The sequence below is a fragment of the Amblyomma maculatum genome, chromosome 1 (genome assembly GCF_055883805.1).
Source record: "Amblyomma maculatum isolate TAMU_Amacu chromosome 1, ASM5588380v1, whole genome shotgun sequence".
NCBI classification, from domain to species: Eukaryota; Metazoa; Arthropoda; class Arachnida; order Ixodida; family Ixodidae; genus Amblyomma; species Amblyomma maculatum.
In genome coordinates, this window is record NC_139344.1 from 387,772,635 (window position 1) to 387,785,077 (window position 12,443).

Below are 12,443 nucleotides of genomic sequence, written 5' to 3' on the forward strand. Positions count from 1 at the left end.
ACACACACACACACACACACACACACACACACACACACACACACACACACACACACACACACACACAAAAAAAAAAAAAAAAAAAAAAAAAACGAGAGGATATCCAGGGCATATTTCCGAGTTGGTTTCTGGATAAAATAAGAAATGTAGTCAAACGTCGTCATGATAATGATGGCGCCCTGAAGCCTGGCGTTGCCACAAGGAGAGACAGTTGCAAAAGACACGACTTGATATAGGTGACATTAAGAATTTTTAAAAGCCAGCCGGTACGAGCGCGTCACGCTGTGCCGAAGCCTTGCACAGTGTACGCGATCAAGATGTTTACGACACTGACAAAGACTTTGCTATTTAACTGGGATATTTGGCAAACACTTGTCTTGTAGCAGTGCTACTGAAATCCCCTGTCCGCCTTAAAATAGTCGAAGTCTGTCGAAGCCTCCAGCCCAAACAAAAATCTGCCACCCTCCAACTCCTCTTTCCAGAAGCACTAAATACCCACCTGTCCCACCAGCAACCTCTTCACCGCACTAGGCTAGGAGGATGTCCACCCACCAAACTCCATGCATTCTCAATCCACCAGCTCACCCATCTCCCGTTTAAACTGCATTTTCTAAACGTTCCGCCCCTGCTCCTTACCTACCTCCTTCTGCCCTCCAGAAACAAGACAGACAGAGAGAATATCAGGAAGAAGGTGGGTGTGGTCTGAAGAATGGCAGTGGGTGTGTGAGCAGCACATTCAGAGTCCCTATATGGGATCGCATCGGATACAGGTGCAACTTCGGGCATCCTCCCAGCCCTGAAGGTGGTCGGACTTCGGAGACGCATCTATACTGGAGGGCGCTCCGTAGAAGGTATCTTCCGGGTCCTGAGGGGCACAGACTGAAGCTCCAAAATCTCCGGATCAATGGTCACACGAGATAATGGGCTCCGTACAACAGCTGCCGCCGTAAAAGCGACAGCGAAATCAAATTCAAACGAAGGTGTGCTGGCCAGCTCTCCTGCAGAGGCGCCAAATACCTCCCCACACTGCCCTTCAGGATAGAGGAGTGTCCTCCAACCCACTGGCAGCCTCGACCGACATCCACCCACTTTCACCATTCAGAATCATTATGTCGCGCGTATGAGCCGTCAGCTAAGTGCATGAACCTTCCGCAAAGAAAAAGTTTCAAATCAATCCTAATTTTTTTTATTTTTTTTAGTAAAGAATTGCCGCGTCAGATATCTGATCGGCCCGGGATTATTCTACAGCCGTTGGAAACAAGCCCAAGAGCCTTACCCCACTGGATCCATATCGGTAATCACCTCTCCCTTCTTATGGTTTTTGTGCCCTTCCTCCTTTCCTTAATAGGTTGTTTTATTAATTAATTTAATCTATAGGTGCCCAGTCATGGTAAATATCTCTGTAAGTAAATATTTCATCACTCTCCTTGCGTGCAGCCTATAGCGTAGAAGTACCACTTTTTTAAATGTTTAGAGCCCAGACGGCTTGCTTCTGAACGACGCCATGTGACTCGTAATGCAGTCTCAGTGGCCCTAATCTTCTCACGGTTAGAATATTATGACCTTGCGCTCTGCAATGTGTAGGACGTCTATGAATACTGCAGGAGCCCCACTACACGGCTTAGGAGCTCTACCTCTGGGCTCTAAATTTTTGACAGAGTGCACAGCCTATTCTATGTATGTGCACTACACGGAGCCCTGTTGAATCTGCAGAGCAATGATTTCCGAAAGCGAATGCATTAAAATTTCGCGACAAAATCAGCCTGCAAGAACTTGTTCCATATGACAGCCGGTATCAGCAACAGGCAAGCATTAGAAATGGCAAAATTACTTCCGAAAAGCAGTCAACTTACACCGCTTGTAAGATGGGCTTTATTAGCATGGTTTGATGGTAAGGGGGTGAGCTATGGGCACACAACACACTGTGGCCAAATCAAAGCGCACACTCTCAGCCTCTTCCTTCTCGTTTTATCCCATATAGCAGCTGCTGAGTCATTTCGGTCAGTGTACACAAAAAAGAAAATTCTTAGAATCCACGCGCAGTAATGCGCCCACATTACCAATTATTAAGCACAAATAAAGTATTGCCATCACTTTACAGTGTCTTCGATGAAGGAAAAATCGATGGAGGCGAATCGCAAGGCGTCCGTGTACTGTACGATGTCAGTGCACTTTAAAAAAACACGTGTGGTAGTCACTGGTAGAAAGTAACCGGAGTCCTCCACTACGCGTCCCTCATAGCCTGTACCGCTCTAGGACGTCAAAGCTCGTAATGTAAATCAAACCAAATTAATTACTTCTAAAGAGTAATTACCCTATACTTTTCATGTAAAATAAAAAAACAACGAACGCAAAGAGAGTAAAAGACATGCGGCATTCATTATTTGCTCTTCCCGCCGAATTCCGCCTCCGCCATTCATTACATCATCCATATATACTCTTTCTTAAAGTGCGGGCCATTACAAAGATAAGACAAAACGGACAAAACAATGAGAACAGAAGTGTGGCCAAGAACTATAGTTACTATCAGTGCGCCCAAGACCGAAACATGTGATAACACTAACGCCCTGTTGCAGGAAGTTCCCTCCACGGTTTGAAGACTGCAAATCAGGTTATTGCTCAGGTGAATCGTGAATAAGAACTAAGTAGCCTGCACTCATGAGCCCTGTTTACATGGATTCGACAACGTCGGGTCGAGTTGTGGAGTTGAGTTGAGTGGACTAGATCTACCGGGATTGCATGAAACTGACCCGACGAGCGCAGAACCGGCTCTAGAGGAGCGTAGGGAGCCTAAATGGCGCAACATGTAGACCCCCTAGACGGGCGGCAATTACGGCGGCACCTCGCGCTGAGGCGAAGAACTAGCAGGCGGCACCCGATTCCGGTTTTTCCCCTGCGCACCTCTAGCGTTTTCCGTACTGTTCTTCTCTCCCACTGTGCCCCGACTCAACCTGACAGCGTTTACATGCTTCCTGCAGCGGGGTCGAGTCCAGTCAACCCACCCCCTGCACGGGAGTTGAGTGGACTCGACCCGTCGTCTTCTCTATCCAACCCGACGGGGTTTACGTGAACCCGGTAACCGGTTTTTGACCCGATAACTCAACTCAACCCGCTCCTGTCGGGACCATGTAAACGCCGCTATGAATGTTCCCGCCATGCACCTTACCACCTGTTCCGCGGCGCCATTTTGTGGGCTGCATTTGTCGATGTAATCATGCATGCAAGCACTCGCTCCTCGCACTGCCGACGTGTGCCATCCCATCTGCGCCCTCGGTGTCGAAACCTATAGCATACGAGCTGTGTTCAAAAAGTGTCGAACCATTGGACGGCAGAAAAACATTTATTTATCTGGATGCACAAAGCCCTAATCGCCTTCAAAGTATACAGTCTCCTTGACAACGCACACACTTCTCCCAACGCTTCCGCCATTCTTGGAAACACTTCTGGAACGAGTCTTTTGGAATGGTGATCACCCGGGCCATAGCGTTCCCCGTGGTGCCTTCTCTTTACTCAAATCGGGTTCCTTTCAGCGGCACTTTCAGATCGGGAAACGAGCAATAGTCACACGAAGCCATGTCAATGGAGTAGGGAGCATGATGAACCACAGGATTAAAGTGTTTGGCTAAGAAAGTCTGAATCAGATGCGCAGAATGGGCGAGTGCGTTACCATGATGGAGCTGCCAAGATTTTGCGGCCCACATATCTGCCGCACAGCTTCACGAAGGCTATACGATCGAAGGATCTCCTGGTAGTACTCCTTTGTGATGGTTTAGCCTTTTGGTGCGTACTCATGATGCACCACCCCACGGGAGTTGAAGAAAACGGTCAACATGACTTTGACATGCCATATTTATCTTGTTGCTTGAGAGATGCTCGTAACACACGCACTCCCATTTACTTATCTTATACTAGCGAATGATGACCCGACAACGAAGGACAACGGTAGCTTCTGACGTACTCTCCTGAGCAGTTATTTTTTACGTGCCGTTCCTTAAACGCTACCCATGTGTCGTTCCTGATTTCAGAACATCTAGCAAGTATGGTGCTAGGAAAAGTAATTTCGAAAGTAATTATTTAATTTTCCGGAAATTGCTTCCCCAAAATCATTTAATACAATATTACATTTGCTAAGAAAGAACACAATTCATTATATTAGAAAGCCAAAGAAAAGTAATTACGTTACCTAAAATTCAGGAAAGAAATTTATTAACTACCTTATGTCTACTTCAGAGATCATGTCGGGAACGTACGTGTAAACTGATTGGCCCATCTTCAAATAAAGTTCTCGCGATATATAGCTTCCTCAGATTTCCTCGATAAGTTGCCGACCACGACAACCCTGCTGAAGGTTCCCAGCAAATCAATGACTCTGAGAACGACGCGCACCATTTTAGCAGCTTTAACATGTCGGACAGATTAGATTCATTGAATTCATACATAACGTAGCGGCGCCTGACATTTATTTATTTATTTATTTATTTATTTATTTATTTATTTATTTATTTATTTATTTATTTATTTTGCACTCTCAGACAGCTGAAATCACAGATCGTTCGCCTACTGGACGTCCTCTTAATCACATTCAACTCACACAGCCCACTGTAGCTCCGACTGTGGGTCGCGAACTGAAACTTTGATCAGCGACGCAAGAGAAACTGACTCATTACCGACGAAAGTGCGCGGGCGATTGCAATCTGTGAAGCACCTGCAATGCCCATACAGTCCTCAACACGCAATCAGATGTGAACACCACAGCTTAGCCACGAAAGCAAAGAGAAAAGGCGAAAGAGCGAAGAAGCTCTTTCGCTCTCTTTCCAAGTCACAACTCCGCAGCAGAGGAGGGGCCATAAAGACCGTTCGCCATAAACGTGCTATGAAAACGCCGCACCTGGTGAATTTAAAGCTGCCCACTGCTACGAAGACACTCGCCTCGAGGTGCAGCGCCGGCAGCAAGAGAGAAGCAAATAAATGTCACGCACGGAGTCCGACGCGGTCCGTGCGCGACTGTCGGCGATCGGTTGGGCTGACAACGGCTCTCGCCCCTGTAGATGCCGAAGCAGATGGCGAGAACTCGCGTCTTCGGTCTGTCGCTTCCTTTCTTTTTCGATCAGATTTATTTATTTATTGGCCTCGACTAAAGAAAATAAAGGATTTCGCCTTCCCTCTTAACCACGGTGAAAGCAATCTGAAGGCCAACGATGCGTGGAGAGGCCGTAGCAGGATTTCCACGCTCCCCAGGTAGCGCGGCTTTTCATTCTACACGAGAATGGGATTTCCGAACAGGCACAATGAGTTCATTTCTCACTTCCAATATGTTATTCCAGTTTGGTTGATCATACACAGAGTGGAATTGCTGCGTTCCTCAAGATCGTCGTTCGGTTGAGGGGAAGAAATTAGGCGTTGATTGATTGATTGATTGATTGATTGATTGATTGATTGATTGATTGATTGATTGATTGATTGATTGATTGATTGATTGATTGATTGAAAGCTAATTCAATTAAATACTATTTCTGACAGTATTCTCCCTGAGCAACTGAACTTACTTCTCCCCACCAGAGTACAACCTTACAGTGAACACGTATGTTTATGCACGTAAATGACTGACGATACGGCGAAATGTTTGAGCGTTTTCTGACGGTGAGAAAGGTTTCAGAGAAGGCACTCGTATGATCGCGGCGCAAAGCTGCGCGCTGTTCGTACAGATGACAGCAAAATGAACGAATTCTTTGACCATTGAATGCCGGTGTCGTCGCCCTATACACGAGCTACTGCTTCTCGTGCTGCTACGCCTTTCACTCGAGATATCTGAGAACAAGAGCTGTTGTTGTTGCTTTCTACCGCTCCTGGTTGTCACATTTTAGCAGAACACATTTGTAGCTGACAAAGTGGACTTGTAGACAGGACAGTTTTCGATTATTTTCCCGGCCACTCCATTGACGACAAATATTACTTCATGATGATCACAGGAAGATAATTGGGGTTTAAGTCAAGGGGGTCACCAACTGCCTTGACGTTTGCTCGCGATAATGGGTAGCAGTGGCTATGCTTGTATATACTTTTTTTTATTAGTTATAACAACTCCTTTTTGAGCGAAGCTAGCCTATTTGTCATAATAAGATGGTAACCATCATAATAATGGGGCCCTAAAGTAATAATAGCCGTGGTAATCGGTCAACCACTATCATGTGTTCTGTATACCCCTAACATACGGCACTTCTATTTCTAAGTAGCTGAAATTTTTTGTTGAATGGCTTCCGCATAAACAACGTACCGGCGCTACCCAGTCGTTGCTGTCGATAAATCCACCTGTCCTTAATTTTCTGCTCTCAGACGGATATGAATTTAAAAACAACGCAAAAATTTGGTCTCGCCTATATACAAGCTATCATGAATTTTGGATTTCAACGCTGCAAACAGCTAATTTAATAATTAGAGAACAGTATGCGAGTCGATCATTGGCATGAATTTCGAAGCTATTTGTGTGAAGCATTCTTTACCATGTAAACAGAACTACAGTAACAAACGCAGGACGCGCAGTGCGACGGAATGCTAAGATTACTTGCTTTATCAATAGATTTCCTAAGCAAAGAAGGTATATACGCTGTGCAAGACGGCTTTTGTGTCCTCACCTTAAATTTTGCTCATTATCTCGTTCATTTCGAGATTCCGAGCTCAATCTAAGCTCTTAACTCCGTCTCTGTTTTCTTTTTTTTTTCTTTTTTTTTTTCCCATATCTCGCATTCCCTTCTCGTTGAACCGCGTTTACCCGGTGACACCCGAAACACAACGTCGCCCGCTCCATGGGCGGCGGCGCGATAGCGACTTGCGGACAGCGTTCGTCGCAGTTCTTCGAGGTAGGACAGAATAGCACCCCTTGTACTCACTCCTGCCTCTCTTTCATTCCGTCCCTCGAGAGTATCAGAGAGAGAGAGAGAGCGGAAGGAGGCGGCAATCGAGAGCAGGAGCATCTCTTTATGGCGCCCTCTTAAGGGGAACCTCGTAAATTGAGTGTTTACGACCTCGGAAGCACGCCGGCTGAATAGGAAATGATGGCCGCGGTCCGGCCGCACTCCGTACGCAGAAGCCGCACTCGAGGCGCGTCTCTTTTGAACGAGAGTTGGCCATCAGCGCCTGTCGGTCTCTGTGTGCGAGTTCCAAGCCTGAGAGAGCTGTCGCTTATTTCCACTACGCGCTAAATATAGGGTCGGTTATAATTGCAAATAAAGGTAGACGATTAACAATCGCAGATAGGCTAAGCGGACGGTTCGAGATATCAACAGATACCGCCGAGGACCCTCCACCCAGGCCTCAAGTTCACAGCGTGTTCTCTCCCCCCCCCCCCCTCTCTCTCTCTTTCAATTTTAGCTTAAAACACTCACAGCTCCTCTGGGGTGGCGCAGTGGTTAGGGCGCTCAACTACTGTGCCCAAGGATGCGGGATCGAATCCCAGTTTCGGCGGCCGCTTTTCGATGGAGGCGAAAATAGATTAAGTAAAGCGAATTAATCGGAGGCTAAAAGTAAGGCGCTCGTGTGCTGTGCCCCAAGCAGCACACCAGCATTGGTCCAACAATGGTTCATCACTGGAAAAGAATGGCATCAATATTGGACTGATATTGGCATTTGGGCATTTTACTACATTCTCCATTCTTGGCCCATCTTTCGTTCCAAGATTGGTCCAGTGTTCAACCAAGCTGGAGCCACCAATGTAGGCACAATATTAGACTTTCCATTCATGCACCATGATTCTTGCCAATACTGTCCAGCATTATACCATCATTGTATTACCAATATTTGTTTAATACCAGCTATTCCATTAATGGCCCATTGTCAATGCCAATATCATACCAATGGTTAGCCATTGCAGGTACACTGGCTACTCCATTCATGCCGCATATTGTCGATACCAATAATAATCCAATGGTTTATGGGTACACCGGCTACTCCATTCATGTACCATTGATGATGTCAAGATTACACATTTTGTGACACTGCCTGTGCAGGCCATAAAATGCAGCCTTTTTTATTCTAGCCATATTCGTGACAGCACATCGAACTTGCTGGGACAATAATGGCCTTTCAAATAGGAGTGGCCATAATAATTCAAATTGTCGCTCATGAGCAACCAGTAGATATTCACAAAACAAGAGCATGGTTCACAAAAAGAAAATATTTATTGCAATTGTTACTATAGACGGCAGTTGTTACTAGCCAGCGCTGAGGGCACACACAGCCGCAGTTAGCGGGGCAGTGGCAGGGTTGGTCAGGGCAGGGCGGGCTCTCGGGAAGTGGAAGGGGCCAGGGAGCTGGAGGGCACACTCATAGGCGTAGTGAGGGGGCTGACCCTGCAATTGCATTCACAGGTGGCATGCCTGGTTCGCCAGGGGAGGTTTCAGTGTAACGCCTTTTTCTTCCACCCCCCCTGTCACAGGAACCAGGCAGCTACCTGCGAATAAATGCGTGTGCCTCCAAATCGTCCACCCCAACTTTTTCGCAAATGGCACCTGCACAAAAAAATGAGGAAACAAAATTTACAACACTATTACGAGGCATATAAAATCGCGCGCATTATTTTAGGAAGGTGTAGAAAATTCCAGAATTCATGTACCGAAATTCATGGTCAAGGATAAACACTATACTGATGAGTTCCAGATTAGTTTCAGCTGCCTTGGGTTTATTAGGATAAAAGACGCACATACATTGCATAGCATGTGCCCTGTTGCATTTTGATCGCCTCCACAGCAATACGGCTGAGACAGCCAGTGTTTCATCCCACGCTAGGAATTAGTGCTTGATTGTCGGCTGTCTCCGCATATGACTGGCGCGCTAGTTTTTGGCCGCTCCTACGCTTTCTGTGATGTGCAAACAGTTTATACTAAATATCGTTACCAAGAGAATGTTCGGCGACCATTTGCATTTTTTTTTAATGGCTAGATGTAATATACACAAGCGATCTAAGGCCACGACTGCTGCACTGGCCGCTGGTTAGCTGATATACGCTTTTGACTGGTTTTGTGGGTAGTTCACTTAAACGGGAGCTCACTTAAACGGGTAGCTCACAGGTGCATCATTTTTACACATATACTGCTTGTCCAAGCAAATTTGATCCAAGGGATAAAAAAAAAAAAATTCGGAGGCAGGCAAAGGAAACCAGATACATATTGCTGGAAGCTACCTTGAGCGCCACAGGAAAGGTTTTGTTTGGAATCCTTAATTGACATTATTTACCTAAATTACTGATTATTGACTTACACAATAAATGGTGTTGCTACTCTGAAGAGTACCGGCACAAACCACTTTTGATTATTTGCGATAAAGAACCCTCACGTTTGCCTTTTGAACGCCAGATACAGTAGGAAACCACGAAAATAAAAAAATCAGATTCCTGGACAATACAATTGAGGACTTGGCTTGGCTCGACAGCCCTGTGTAGCGTTAGACCTACAAGTTGCCTATGGTTTCTTCATCCCCGCCAGCACATTCGTCCAACAAGACTGTATTTGTATTTTACAGCTGAAAAATACTGTTCCACTCATTTGTATCCTTACCGCTTTGTAGTCATTATCCGCATTGCAAAGTTCGGCGCGCTCATTGTTACTCGAGCCTTCATGTGCGCCAAAGGGCCGACGCGAAGCAACCATCGCCAGCATATCACCCTTACTCATGCATGGGACTAGCCATCATAGCGGCAGGTTGTTTTGTCCGCTCAAAATCATGTTGTGAGCAGCACAATCGAGGTGCGCGAATGGGCTGGTAACGGTTTCGGTATCTACATAACCCGGAATTTATCTGCAGCTGGAAAAAAAGGTACACATGAGGTTTCTAACCGCAAATATTGAAACAGGGGTTTCCGAACGTGCTCACCGACTCTAAGTCCTACTTATTGTCTAAAGGGAATATTTAGTACTTGAAGCGAATAACCTCACTTCCCTACGTACAAAATAAAAATTTTCCGCGCTGTCCTAAGTGGCTGCCAGCAATGCGCCATCGGTTTCCATCGTCTGTTTCTAATGGTTGATTTATAACCCTTGGCTCAAGCTATGGGGCGCAGCAGGTGTAATGTAGCTTGAATAAAACCTGCAAGAGATCATATATATGGGTAGATTTGTAAGGTTTACAGATATCACTTACAAATTCTACAGAAATCGCGTCACTGCGGCCTTTCTTTAAAATTGACACGTAATAGCGCTATATTCGTGGCTAAAATAAAGTACTCAACGCATTAATTCAGCTTAGCAAATGCAGCTGTAACAGAAAGTGAGGGCTGGCGACACCTAAGGTGTGCCTAGATTTCAAATTTTCTTAGATGGCACAACCGTTCGAAATATGGAATATTAAAAAAAGCCCTTGATATTGGCTTTCTCACAGCGTATTATGGGTGCCTTAGATAAGAAACATAACCGAGGTCCCATGGCCATCTTTCGTTTCCAATGAAATTCTTATATGTGGTGGGCAAATATCTAGACACAAAAGAATTAACCTTAGGTTTTCAAGATACGCGTAGTTTCCTCGAAAAAAATAATTGTATGGTATATCTCTAGAAGTAGAAAACGCTGTTTTTGCCATTTCAAAATGTTGCAAGTTTGGATACCATGATTTTGTCATCTACTCTTTTTTACTCACTAAATATATGCAGGTTTTATATTTACAAACACTATTAAAAACCTATTTTGTTTTTGCAGTTGAGTTATTAAAAAATCGCAAACTTTTCTTCAGGAGCGATACGCTGCAAAAATATTCATTTTTACCCTTATGTACTGGCATATGATGCATTAGGTTGGTTGCACTAAATATGTTTTCACTTTCTGACGCATGTTCTTAATTCCAGGCAGTATCTGGAGCTCCAGACCACTAGGTGTGTTCTCCACAACGCATCAAATTGCTCAGAATTCGAAAACAGCAGTAAAGGGCAAATTTGCTGCAATTAAAAAAAGATCACCTTCGAGTTTCATTTAAATCCCTCTCAAAAATCTTCAGTACCTCAAAAATATCACGGACTAAAAACTGTTGCGTTATACTGTTTAAAAATATAACATTAAATATTAAACCGAGTGCTTGTGCTGATAATGGCCAAACTCAGCCTGCATTCTTGCAAGATCCAATAATATCTTGGCACAGAAACTATTTCTCTACATGATCTAGGTTCCATTCTTTATTTCTGAAAAAATTTGAAGCTCTAGATTTGTGTGTTTATCTGCATATTATTTTGAAATTGGACAATAGTAAGAAAATGGTAAAATAAGGAAAACTGATTAGAATTGAAGAAACGGCCGCAACATCAATTTTTATCAAAATCTGTGAAAACAATGCAAAGTACTTTGTTAATTTGAGTCAGTAAATATATTGAATTCTGCAAAATGTAATATTAGAAATATAAAAATGCTTGTTTTTGTTCTATAGATGTGCTTATATGGCTCCCCCTTATGGAGTAGGCATCAAAACTTCAATTTAGTATTTGCTGAATTTAGTTACATTTTACTTTAAGTAAAATTTAAAACCTTGTTAGCGCTTATACACCCTTTTTCTGCTTCTGGGACAAATACTTAATATAGCTTAAAATGGTATTAATTCACTATTTCTGTCAATTTCATGGCAGAACGCAAGTGAAGGCTGAACTTTTTCTCTGTCCTGCATTCTTTTTTATTGCTAGGTGCAATAGTATTCAATCTAGGTTGTTAATATATTATTCCATTTCTCAGCTTTGACCACCACTAACAATACTATATTTTTGAAGATGATTTTTCAATGGGTAATTTTTATAATTACAATCATAAGCAAATCGCTTTCCAGCATAATACTTTTGGTGGCGTTACAGAGAACACACATAGCAGCTTAGAGCTCCAAATTCTGCCTTAAATTAACAATATGACCTGCATAATAAACACAGAATGTTTTAGTGCAAACAATGCAACGCGTCACGCCAGTATGTAAGGTTGAACATTAACATTTTTGTAGCGCGTTGTTCTTGAAGCAAAGTTTGCGATTTTTTACTAAATCAACTGCATCAATGAAACACACTTTTAATACTTCTTATACAAGTAAACGTTACCCAAATGCGGGGAGTAAAAAACAGTGGATGACAAAATTTTACGCAACCAGCCGGCCTCCAAACGTGCAACTTTTTGAAACGACAAGAACGGCGTTTTCCAGCTTTAGTAATAGGCGTTTTTGTTTTCGAGAATACTACGCCGCATCTGGCAAACCTAAGGCTCATTCCTTTGTGTCGAGACATTAGCCCACGACATATGAAAATTTAATTTAAAAAAATGGTCATGGCACCACGATTACTGTTCCTGTCCGAAGACATCCATATTTGTTTTCATTTCGTCTCTTCAAACAGGCTGGTTTAGCCAATGCGGTGAATAAACATATCATCGCATATATTAAAGATTTTCGCGCTATATGTTAACCTAAAGCTACCTATATTGTCACAACTGTCATAC